This window comes from Haliotis rubra, unplaced genomic scaffold, assembly GCF_003918875.1.
Source record: "Haliotis rubra isolate DU_JTF1 unplaced genomic scaffold, ASM391887v1 Scf1270, whole genome shotgun sequence".
NCBI classification, from domain to species: domain Eukaryota; kingdom Metazoa; phylum Mollusca; class Gastropoda; order Lepetellida; family Haliotidae; genus Haliotis; species Haliotis rubra.
The window spans coordinates 114,301-128,521 of record NW_025765193.1 but is presented as its reverse complement, the minus strand read 5'-3'; positions in this window follow the sequence as shown (position 1 = coordinate 128,521).

The following is a 14,221-nucleotide window of genomic DNA, read 5'->3' as shown; positions in this document are numbered from 1 at the left end:
ATTATTCTTATGACTCACCAGACGATGTCGTCCATATACAGTAAAATACAATATAACTTAACACGTACGCGCGCGCGCGCACACACACACACACAAACACACACGCACTCACTCTCTCACACATTGTCTCACACACACTCTCTCTCACGCACACACCTTCTCTCTCACACACTAAACATATACAATATATTTACAGTGAGCATCTACTTACGATCATCACTGTAACCACGGCATCGTTTGATGTGCCTGCTGTACACAAAATACAGACATTCCCCGTGTGTGCCACAGGTCACAGCACACGAAACCAGGTTATATTCCAGAAAGGAGTATAAGGGTTCCTTTGTCTCCTCGCTCTTGCCATCCTGTTTCTTGCATCTATAGGACGTTTGATAAACATTGCTATGAACGTAAACTGTCCAACACACCCACATGCACCAAATCTTCCCAGCACGGAGGAACTTCATCCTTCATATGAAGGAAACTACAAAGTGAGGAAATGGTTTGCAGAATCTTTTCGTGAAATGTATCTAGCTAAATGAAATTTAATACTCCCATATATTTCTGAAAAAGTGGTAGATTTGATAGAGTATCAAATGTCAGCCGATGAATGTCCATCGGCCAGTCAAATGGAGGCCTGGTACTAGTGATGTGTCTGTAAGCCCATAACGTTTCTAAAACCAAAACCTGAACACGAATACACCCCATAATTTGTGCATTCTGTTTGAGTGTGCTGTGGAATTATCAGTCAGTTGTCATAGCTTCATCAAAGCAACGGATAGACTGTTGGATAAAGTGTGCTATTAATAAATAAATAAACTTTGTAGTTTAGATGATATTGAGTATTGCCTTATTGGTACTACTACAAAAATGTTTTAAAGTTTCCTTTGTTAAATAATTGTACTGATTTTGTTCTTATTCATCTCTGGTTTACGATTATCGTCAATATATTTAGTTTTAAGAACAATTTTCATGCTGACCTTTATCAGCGTACGCATGTCGTTGACGGTCACTGAACATATTTCTAGAAAAAAGCACTTACTAAATAGAAGAAAAACGTTCATTAATGAATATTGAAAACAAATGTTGATTGGTCATGTTAATAGTTTGATTCAAATGGATGTGGACACGGAAATCCTATGGTCTTATTTTGGGGCTAACCTTTCCCATGGGATCATTGTGAGGTCAGCCACAGAAAACCAGGTCAAGACGTACTGCACGTCATGACGGAGAAGAAAAACAGATCGATATTAAGACACATACTTTCCTGATAAGGAATGGTTAGATGTACTATCGGAAGAAGCAAGCGTGTCGGCGTCCACCAGATTCTCCAGGCAGGCAGGAGGAATAATTTTAGGCGATTTTATTTATGTTACCATGCTTTACTGATAAAGTGCACCCATTACATCTAACTTCATTTAAGAGAGTACTTTCTTGTACAGCTCGACTTGCACGTGTGTTGGTACATCACGTCTCCAGCTGTTCCTCATCGTCGCAGACTTGAAGAAAAAAGTGTAAATATTGTTAATGTTTAAATAGCTAATAGAGCAGATACAACACATTCAGACAGAATAATAGATATGTTTCCAGCAGCATACCTGCAACAGGCTACTAAACAGATCAGTATCTCGCCTGGTGACGTGTACCTGCTCATACTATCAACCTCTAGTTGTGTGCTTGTTTACGTTCGTTGCTCATAATACAGACTGGCTTATCTACATGGTGCTCTGGCCGCCATGGAACCGACAATTGTCACATAGCATTACTTTCTGCGACATCAAAACAGCCACGAAAAGAGCATTGTCTGAGGCAGAAAGCCGAAAAAGGTACAAGTTTGGTAAAGGTTTATATGGATGCTATATAGGAGATAAACGTAGTGTTTTGAAACTTAAATTAGTGGTAGACAAAATAGATAGTCTTTACACTTATCTAATTTACTGACTATCGATTCGGTCTAAATGTGATCTAATTTCTTAACACACTTTTGTTTTTCTCCTACATAGCCGTCAAACACAGTGCCTTTAGAGCAGCTGGAGATGAACCCCCTAAGTGTATCTGCTGGACTGTGTGGACTTTAATACGCAAGAGATTCATATGATGAAGCAATACACCTGATGAGATGATTTCCCACGTTAGTGGACATCGCATTGTGAACTACCAGAGAGAGACGTGTCTCTATCATAAATTCTATACATGCATATGTAATAAATTGAATTTTTGAAATCTGTGCCATTATGTTTTCCGTTTGTAAATGATAGTGTAATGAAGAGATATGTAGTTTAAGAAACACTATTTGAAATTTGTACATGGAATGTTGTACATGTGGATATTTGGTCTCGGGTGGACAGGCTCGCTGACTTGGTTGACACATGTCATCTGTTCCCACGTACAATAATGAATATTGATAACAAATGAGGATTGGACAAGTTAATAGCTTGATTCAAATGGATGTGGACACGGAAATGCTATGGTCTTATTTTGGGGCTAACCTTTATCTTTGGATCATTGTGAATTCATCCTAAGAAAACCAGGTCAATACGTATCTCCCTACAGCACTTCATGGTGGTGATGATTAATTCTACAACATCAGAGAAGGAAAACAGATAGATTTTAAGATACATACTTTCCTAAGAAGGCGATTTTCTTCATGTTACCTTACTGTACTGATAGAGTGCACCCACAGCTTTTAACGTCAGTAAAGAGAATACTTTCTTGTACATGAATTCTGCACATGTGCATATTTGGTCTCGTCGCACAATAGCTGCAATAATACCCATGCGACGTAAAATGTCATCTCAACTCAGTCTCAACGCTTGTCTCCACTTTCTTTGTTCCGTGGAAGACACGGCATTATCCGGCTTGCCACGAGATGTGAATTGAGCTCGACTGTGAAAGGGATAGTATGTGTCTTTCGCATTTTTGTTTATGCATTTTAATATTCTGTCAAAAAAAGGCAATCAACTATTTATGCAATGCAATAATTTAATACATAATAGCTTGTCTTTTATAAGGCCAACAAAACACGACAGAAACCAGCCTATTGTTCGGTATACCGTGGTACCGTACCCCCTGTCAACACTATAGCGGAATGATATCACCTGCTTATTTTATTGCAAGTGAGATGAGGTGAGGTGAGTTGAGATGAGGTGAGGTGAGATGAGGTGAGGTGAGGTGAGGTGAGGTGAAATTGGGTTAAACGTCGTGCTTGAGAATATTTCGCTCATATGACGACGTGCATGCGTGTGTATGTGTATGTGCGGCTGCTTGTTCGACCCCAGACTTAAGCTGGTTTTATAGTGCAAGCCCACTGAGATGCCATGCCGCAGTGAAGCATGAATACCCCACTCAGACACATTATACTGAATCCGAGCCGACCAGTCCTTGTTGTACCCATTAATGCCGAGCGCCAGACAGGGACCAACAAGTACCTAATTTTAACGTCGTTTGGCATAACGCGGTCGGGGATCGAACCCACGACCTTCCCCTCTCCGGGCGGACGCTCTAACCACTACAGCACGGAGGCGGTCTTTATTGCAAGTAGTTGTTGACGTAGTTGTTGACGGTTACGCGAACGTTTGAAATTGATTTTGTACATGACATGAAGGGGTTGGGGGTTGGGTGTGCGGGGAGGAGGGTCACTTACTTTGTACACGCGTGTTTCTCTATAAAACCATCGTCACCCAAACCCCACCCCACCCCACCCCAAACCCAAGCATAAATTATGAATGGTCCTTTTGCTTCTTGTATCTCTTTCCACATGTTTAAATCTGGTACAAGTTTGAATGTAGCACACCATTGTCCCTGACTGAATATGAAATGATATATTACACAGACGCACTAGAACATTGTTACACAATGGCTATCACTGACACATACAATTTTCTATCCTTAAGGGTGTTGACATGTTTGGGTGGTTAAGCACTTCAGCTGCTACAACATATCCAACAGCTAATGGTTATATAGGTCGTTATTATCAACAAAACCATTACTATGTACAGTTATGTCTGAAGTATTTCTATTATAATGGCGGCCACATGTCTGAAGAGGCAAACACTCGTATGCTCCACCTAATTCTAGACTGGACCCATTAACCGAAGACTTGATGCCACACGCTACTCCTGTGATGTTGTTATTATCGTCAGCTGCTCTCAACCAGTAGTTTATCTCAAACTTCAATCTGTGTCTGTCACCTGTGTCCATCTCTTCATACTCCACCACAACCTGGAACCTCACAAAAATCCTAAAATCAACCACTACTAATACCGAGAAAAGAACTGTGGCGTTTAACCCTTGAATATCTTGACAAGTGACAACATTTCATTCTCTGCGGTTAAGCCTGCCCCATGTCCATACGGATTGAGGCGACTGACGGGATCAGTGATATATGTGTACACACATATGTCGTCATATCCCATTTGCGTCGACTCTATGATTATGCTGTTGATATCTGGTCCAGACTTGATTATTTACAGACCACCGCCATACATCTGGACTATTGCTGAGTGCAGCGTTAAACAAAAAAGTAAAAAACAACCCATACCGATTACAGCAATGTTTCCAACGGAATTTAAACCACGTTCCACAGATTTCAGAACCGTAGATGATTTATAAGACTATCAATCAGTACAACTCTCCACCTTGTCTCTGAGTGTCCTATCAATCAGCACAACTCTCCACCTTGTCTCTGGGTGTCCTATCCGTCAGCACAACTCTCGACCTTGTCTCTGAGTGTCCTATCAATCAGCACAACTCTCTACCTTGTCTCTGAGTGTCCTATCCGTCAGTACAACTCTCTACCTTGTCTCTGAGTGTCCTATCCATCAGCACAACTCTCTACCTTGTCTCTGAGTGTCCTATCAATCAGCACAACTCTCGACCTTGTCTCTGAGTGTCCTATCAATCAGCACAACTCTCCACCTTGTCTCTGAGTGTCCTATCAATCAGCACAACTCTCGACCTTGTCTCTGGGTGTCCTATCAATCAGCACAACTCTCGACCTTGTCTCTGGGTGTCCTATCAATCAGCACAACTCTCTACCTTGTCTCTGAGTGTCCTATCAATCAGCACAACTCTCTACCTTGTCTCTGAGTGTCCTATCCATCAGCACAACTGTCGACCTTGTCTCTGAGTGTCCTAACAATCAGCACAACTCTCGACCTTGTCTCTGAGTGTCCTATCCATCAGCACAACTCTCGACCTTGTGTCTGAGTGTCCTATCAATCAGCACAACTCTCGACCTTGTGTCTGAGTGTCCTATCCATCAGCACAACTCTCCACCTTGTCTCTGAGTGTCCTATCAATCAGCACAACTGTCGACCTTGTCTCTGAGTGTCCTATCAATCAGCACAACTGTCGACCTTGTCTCTGAGTGTCCTATCAATCAGCACAACTGTCGACCTTGTCTCTGAGTGTCCTATCCATCAGCACAACTCTCGACCTTGTCTCTGAGTGTCCTAACAATCAGCACAACTCTCCACCTTGTCTCTGAGTGTCCTATCCATCAGTACAACTCTCGACCTTGTCTCTGAGTGTCCTATCAATCAGCACAACTGTCGACCTTGTCTCTGAGTGTCCTATCAATCAGCACAACTGTCGACCTTGTCTCTGAGTGTCCTATCAATCAGCACAACTGTCGACCTTGTCTCTGAGTGTCCTATCAATCAGCACAACTGTCGACCTTGTCTCTGAGTGTCCTATCAATCAGCACAACTGTCGACCTTGTCTCTGAGTGTCCTATCCATCAGCACAACTCTCGACCTTGTCTCTGAGTGTCCTTATGACGGACAAGGACGTCCTGACGGTGGATACCAGTCTAATATGGCGTTGTCGACTGTGATGCACGTGTGTCAAAATCAGACACTTCTCTCACATACAACGACAGTCACAAACACAGTTCCCGTATGCGATGGCGTGTGGTTCAGTTGAAGTTAAGCAACGTTGAGTGCGGAGAGGTCTTTGATGGATGACCGTGTTTGGCAGCTTGACTCCTGAGATTCAAGGACTTCAGTTCTGCCCCACAATGAAGCACATGTGATGCCTGTGGTCTCACCTTAGACAAGTGAGTTTATTCAAAATTGCCTATGTTCACCAAGCAGAAAATGGGTGTCCGGTAAAATAAACAATAAAAACTATTAACGTTCTAGCGCCCAACAGGCAGCTTGGATTATCCGGGGTAATAATGATCAGATTGTCCGCTTTCAGGAGGATATATAGTCTAGAAAAACGGCGTTATAAATATTATTATTTATCACATTACTGTTAGTAGTATGTTCAATATATGACAAAAGCTATTCTTGTTCAGCGATTCACATACCCATAATAACAAGCCTAGTAACTCACGTCTTCAATGAACCAGTCATCCTTGTTGCAGGTATCCCAAAAAACTACACCTATTCCTTCCACTTCACAGACAGAATCTCTAGTAAACTGAAAAAAACCCAAAAAACATAAACACTCCTACAAATAAAATATAAAATATAATTTGTTTGATTGTGTTTTTCGTTTGTTTGTTTGTCTGTTGTTTCACGGCTCATTCAGCAATATTTCAATTATATGATGCCTGTCTGTAAATAATCGAGTCTGGACCAGACAATTTCGTGATCAACACCATGAGCATCTATCTACGAAATTGTGATACGATGATATGTGTCAACCATGTCAGCGAGCCTGATCACCCGATCTGGTTAGTTGCCTCTTACAAGCGTGAAGACCAATTCTAACCGGAACTTCGCGGGTCATATGGCAAAGTAAGTGTATAGGCGATTGTAATTAAAGGCCACGAATACTTTCACATACTTATAAAACATACGTGCTAATCACAGGATCTGTTGTCCGGTACATGTGAAACAAGAAGTGGCTAATGATGCAGCTCCACTTTCCTCGACCAAAAAAGAAGTCAAAATCACACTCTGTTTTAACATATAGCCTTTTTCGCCATCCTTCCACGAAAAAGGAAAACACTGCTTTAACACATAACCTTATTCGATAATGCTGTGGTAATGCTGGAACTGAAGGTAAATTAACAGTGACAGTGTCACGAACCATTTGATAGACTGGCCTCATGGCGAGTTGCCCATGTTGCCTTTTGATTGTTGCCAAGGCTGATATAATTCTTTTATTCAATATTGATTCTGGAGTTTTTTCTTAATATGTGCTTAGAACAATAAAACAACTATTGGACTACGGTGTACTCTATATTACAGACACATTCTGGCCAATTCACAAGTCAGCTTCCCTTATTATGGGGATGTGTATTTGTTAAGTAGAATGTCACATTGAATAACTTTTAGTTATTATCGGTCGCAAGAGTTTAAAACGCTGAGCGTGGATTTGAACTCACACCTCGAACTTAGGCTATGTATCTTCACCTGTTGAGAGTGGGTTTGGGAGTTACCTGCCCTTTGTCTGTTTGTTTCCGGGAGGATGCTGTAAGCTATGAGGGAATCCAGTCATTTCTAAATGCTAGTAGTGTGGCTTGGCTTTGCTAGAATTCTCTGGAACTGTGTGATAGGTATATAAGGGATGGTTGCTTATATGTATGTTGGACTACTACTTTTGGATTTACGGTCATCTGTCTGCTGACATCAACGTTTCAATACCACCTCTCAAGAGGTCTCGTGTGCATCGAACTTTCACAGCTGTCAGCAATCTTCAATCAGTGCATTTGTTTATTACTGGGAATATCAAGACGTTGGTGAGTTAACATTTTAGGTTTGTGACAAGATATTTTAGATTTGTGACCCAATAGTATCGTATTAGTAATCTGTGCTGTCGTTCATATAGGAAGATATCCAACCAGATCAGGGGAACAATATACAGTGTACATCTGATTCACCAGTCAGGCTGGGATCAGTGTACGATTGACTTTCTGTAATAAACGACAAGGGGTCAGATTTATGATGTTTGTGTCCAACAACGATTTGATGGAATTGAGCATTGTTCTCTTTTGTGATCATTGTCTGACTGTTGGATCACATGCTGTTCTGTTTTGTTTCTCTGGTGTGGGTCAGATTTTGCATATTTTGTATATATTTAGAAAATAATGACGATTAGATCATCCGGCTTGGTGCATGTATATATATTTACGGGTAGCTTGTTTGGCACAATACAATTCAATTGCATGTTGTTGTTTTTTAATCTAATACAAACGCATAATCACTTAATCATCCAATATCATAGGTAAGTGAAAGTGCGACGGTATTCCTCAGCACTATTCTGCCCGTGAACAATTGGTGTGCGTCAGCTCCGTTCATTGAGAAATAGGTTGCATTAGATGTGCTTAGTCGACCTTGAGGTACCTTGAAGTCGAGGAGAGATAACAAACCTTGAATGTACTTCGGTGTCCTCTCCATAGTCTGATATCCTTCCCATTCCTTATTCCTATAGTAAAATCTCCACATGACCGAAGAACCGATACGACCAGGTCAGCTTTGGAACCAGAATCTCTTTCCTTTCCGGTCTTGAAGGTTATCTTGTACGTTGCTGTTTTTTCTGTGTTTTGGAAAAGGATAAACCACCATTTATCTCTGGTCATTCAACCAGTTTCACCTGTCAGAATGGAATAATATCTGCCTTTCAAGACACACAGGAGCATCTAGGGCGCAGGAGAGTCTTGTTTGTTTTACAATTGACAGGCGTCTTCCATCGAGGAAAGGTGTGCTTGATAAACAAGAACGTGTTCCCAACCTAGCATTGACGGCATGCATCGCTATGCTATCTACATTTCCGCAGGATTTCACAGATGGGTACTGTTTCATCAAAGTGGCACATAAAACTGCAGAAAGGTGAATTTGCTTTGAGACAGCCTTCACGCCCAAGGCATAAATACATACTAAAACTTTTCAAACGTTCATGAAATTTTGCAGACACTCATGTACTTTTCGGGACCAACAAACCTGATGGAGTGAGTGAGTAAGTTAAAATTTTACATCGCATCGGCAATATTACAGCCATATAGCGATGAAAACAAGGTAATAATTTTAAAATATCTGTCGACAAAGGACAGTAAACCAACTAGAATATCACAGTATCAAGAATTTACAGTAACATCTATCTCTAAAAAGATTTCAAATTAGGACAATACAATATAAAAAATGGTCTGAGTATCGTCAACAACTGAACCGAAGGTAGGTCACCATGCTAGTGACCATGGGGACTTACAGTGCCTTTGCTACCTGCATGGATCCTAGCTGGATTTACACCATCCCTGGCAATTGTAGGAAATATTTAGCCAAAATTTAAAAGAACAAAAATACTACATTTTAAAAATCTGGTTGGAATATAACTTTAAAATTTTGGGACTTACGTACCCTATCAGGAGGACAATAATTTTACGATACTTTAACCCCCTTTGGAGATACAACCAATAACAATCGCAGGTGCTAATTTATACTGACATATTTAAAATACCATTTATCTATTTACGAAACATATTATTCAAAATGTATCTAATAATTCTATTTTCTTTACAAATTCAATTATTGAATGATAATTAACATTACAAAAAAGATCTTTAACTGTTTTGACATTGAAATATTTATCCCTTGTGATAGAAAACAACCAGATGGAACAAATAAAAAATAACTGTTTAGCGTTTATTATTTATGTCGGAAGTCCTTCTTATGACATTTCTTACTTATCACGCACTTTGTTTGAACAATTTTGAAATGTATATAATATGATGAGGTATATATAATTTCCCAACAATCAAAATGAAAATACATGTATATTAATAAGCAGGGGTATCTTAGTAGTATTAGCGTTCGCTCGTCACGGCGAGGACCCGCTTTCGATTCTCGATCTGTGAAGACTATTCCAGTGTCCACCGCCGTGGTATTGCTGGAATATTGCTAAAATCGGCATAGAACTATGCTCAGACACTACTAATGTGCACACTTACTTGGACATTTCTTGCTGCACACGTTTCGGTAAACCATGTATCTCGCTGTTCGGTTGTTGCCCTCATCGCCACAGACTTCAAGAGAACGCAGTGTAAATAGACAAGAAGGCAGACATGACACATGCAAACATGATAAAGAATGTGTCTCTACATGCTCAAATATCAAACGCAAATCGTTCATGTCATTACGTCATTCCGAACAGAAGTATTCATCTCTTTGAAATAAATTACTTTCTGAAAGGCAACTCCATTTTTTGATGTAGCAATTTTGAGAGAGAGAGAGAGAGAGGAGAGAGAGAGACACACAGAGAGAAGGCAGACAGAGAGAGAGAGACAGTGACATAGAGGGAGAGAGAGAGAAAGATGGGGAGAGAGAAGTCTACTTACTATCATCCTTGAAACCATTGCATCCTTTGCTACGTATGTTGTACATAAAATGCTGACACTGGTAGTCTCTCAAACAGGTCACAGCACATGAAGCAAGGGTATGTTCAAAAACAGAATATACTGGTTCCTTTCGCTCCTCGCTGTTCACATCCTGTTTGCTGCATCTAAAGGTCGTTTGATGAAAACTGCTTTGAACGTTAACTGTCCAAAATATGCACAGGCACCAAATATTCCAACCACACATGATCTCCATCTTCGACTAAATGGAAATACAAAGTCTTGTAAGTATCTTGATTTATGCAAATTCCTTTCAAGAGCCCAATGCTTTTGTCTCACGATACTAGAAATATCACTGGATAAATATATTTCATACACATACCTGTTTCTGAAAGAGTAAGTCAATTTAATAAAGCATTTATATTTTGGAATCATTTCAATGATACGGATCTGAGATGTCAAAATTTACAAGTATTAGAATGAATAAAATGTTTTGATTATTTTGTGCATTTTATAATTACTCCTGTACACCATGATGAATATGGGAGGTGTCCATTGTCAAATAAGGTTATTGGTAAGATCTCACGCTTGTGTCATTACAGCTTCCAAACCCAAGCAAATGACATGCTCTAACTTTTAGATATGCATTCTCGAGCTACATTGGATGAACTGTCGTTATCTAAATGTGGGTTCGGTCATGTTTGAATAAACACATTGTTGGAATTAAAGGGTGTTTTTGTATGAAGACATTTCTTCTCAAGAATGGAAACATACAGTTACTGAAAACTTGAGATATGAAACAACCTCGATTATGTGAACCGAATATGTTTAATTAATGTCATTTAATTCCATGATATATTGGATATACACTCTTCACAGCATAAGAAATGCAAAGGATATCTTGGTGTTGAGTTTGTTTCAGTTACGAAACATTCACTACAAATGCAAATAATTTATGTTGCACGGTGTTAGTTACATACTCCTCTCGTTAAGTTGTGTGTAGGGTTTTAATTTTTTTATGACACAACACACATATTCTAACTAGTATTTATGAAATACATGTAAATCAAATGTTGATACAAGTGTTGAACGTTTCTCTTTCAAGATTGTCTTCTAAGCACAGGTCTAAGACATATTCAAGCAAACCTAAATCTACTATACCACAAGCAAAACGTTGACGTTCACAAAAAATCATAAAGTTTAAAAACAAACGGGTGCATTAATGAATATTGAAAACAAATGTGAACTTGTCGTGTTTATGGCGGGACATAATTAGATGTGGACACGGCATTCCGATGACCTTTTTTTTTGACCAATTGTAGAGGTTAATACTAGGTCAGCACGTGTTTCCCTTCTGTGTTTCATAGCAAATCATAACCTGCGAGTGCACCTAGTGTTCGTGAACCGAATATGTTTAATTACATGATATATGGGAAATACACTCTTCATAACAACAGAAATGTAAATGAGATATTGTGTGTTGATTTTGTTTCCGTCACGAAAAATTCATTACAAATTAATATATATTTTATTTTGCGCGGTGTTAGTTACATACTCCTCTCGTTAAGTTGTGGATAGGATTTTAATGATTTTATGATATTACACCCATATTCTAGCTAGTAATTATAAAATAAATGTAAATCAATTGTTGATAAAATTGTTGAAAGTTTCTCGATCAAGATTGTCTTCTAAGTACAGGTCTAAGACATATTCAAGCCAAGCTAAATGTACTATACGACAATTCAAAACGTTGACGTTTACCAAAAATACATAACGTTTAAAAAGAGAGGGGTACATTAATGAACATTGAAAACACATGTGAGCTGATCGTGTTTATGGCGGGACATAATTAGTGGTGGACACGGAATTTCGATGACCTTATTCTGGGGCCAATTGTAGCGGTTAATACCAGGTCAGCACGTGTTTCCCTTCCGTGTTTCGTAGCAGTTCATAACCTCCGTGTGCATCGGGTGTTCGTATTTTCCAATAGTGAGTGAGTGAGTTACCCATTTTAAGTACAGAATTTAAATGAGATTCTTAAAATACACATTTCTTCACTGCATTTTTATCCACAAAGAGAAAAATGCCAATTTGCCTCAAACATTACACAATAACAGTGTATGACACAGATCAATTTCCCTCAAGTAGTTTACAATGAGATGCCAGCTAACGCGGGAAAACAGATATTTCAGGTGTATTGCTTCATAATGTGAGTCTTTCGCAGTTGAAAAGTCCACACAGTCTAGCAGAATAAGTTTGATGGTGAACACTTCATCACAAGACATATGTAGGAGGTCTATGTCCATACGTTTTGAGCAGATAGTCACGAGTAAACCGACTGTTGTTATTGTTGTGAAATATAAAGTAAATTTTCAGGTCACTCGATGACAGATACATCATATTCCACAAGACACATGATATATTCTACGCACAGTTTCTAAAGTATACATTTATTTATTGTTATTGTGTTTGACATTTTATAGCCACGACATCAATCACTTAGTATTTTCAAAGTAATATCAACTTATAATGTAGATATGACATTATGTCTGATCTTATATTAGGACTTGATTCTTGGATAAACATCGGTATACTTGAAACGCCGGTGAGCCAGTGAGTACTTCATTTCACATGGAGGTAACGCCAAGGTGCCTCGTCATGAGGGAGGTCCGAAGTCGAATCACACATAGAAACACAATTTGAAACCTATTTCTGGTGTCCCTCGCGCGTTATTTATGGAATATTGTAACAGCGGTGTAAAACCCGACTCAGTCACACATACTAGTACATGGTTAACTGTAAGTGCTCGTTACGTCGAATAAATGCATATTTAACATAGAGAGCTAGATTGGGTAGGGTGGATTCATTATTAGTTGTTAATAAACTGGTAAAAGCTATCAGTGGTGGTTCCTACAGATAACGTTCTGGGATATACATGTAACGTAAATCTTCATAAAGTGGACGGTCAAGGGTAAAATAAATACTTAATCTTCTACTGAAAAATTACATAAAGGACAAGATCTTCCAGATTTTGGTATGGTTAGTTTTCTGCCTTTATTTACCATTAAGTTCAACAAACCTATCCTATATTTGACAAATATATTTCTGTTACACTTAAAAGTAAGTTTACTTTAATACAGTTCAGGGCCCGGTTGTTCAAAACTCGGTAATCTTTTAACCAGCCGTTAAGTACATTTAACCGACTGTTACCTAGTAACAGAGGGTTATCTTGTTGTTCAAAACTCTGTTAACTTTTAACAGGCTGTTAACGTGACGTTAAGTTAACACACCTAAGGACCGCCGCTAACTTTTTAACAGTGTGGTTAACTCGCAAATGGCGTTCATGGATAACACTGCTTTCATGCTGCCAGTTCGGCAAAGAAAGGATAGGGTGTATCGTCGACTGGACTTCGATATTGGAAATTATTCTGACGAAGAGTTACATACGAAACTGTATCTATGCACATCATAGGAACTAAAATACATGTTGTACAAGTACATGTTGCCTACGTTTCATCTTTTAACACTTGTGGAAAGGTTTATATATGCTTTACTACACTAAATGTATGAATTTCTTCTGTAAATATTATTCAAACAAACACTTTCAAAGAATATAACACGTACACCCTATACCCACGTAAGATATGATATTGAACAAGGCTACATGTAGATAATTAAATTAGTTTCATGAAAAGATATCTGAACGATTACATTATGATACTGAAAGTGTAATCGGCGGGATATGGTGATTGTGTATACTCTTATTCTACCGACCTTCACCTCAGAGAAATTGCCAAATACACTCCCATTTTAAGATAGAGAAGAAGCCAGAAATGCCAGAAATGCCGTTGTTGTTCTGCGTGATTTTGCGTCAGTCATGGCGTCACGCAGCACAGAAACTTGACAGTTTCGTGTAAACACATCACATTCCTGTATTGTATC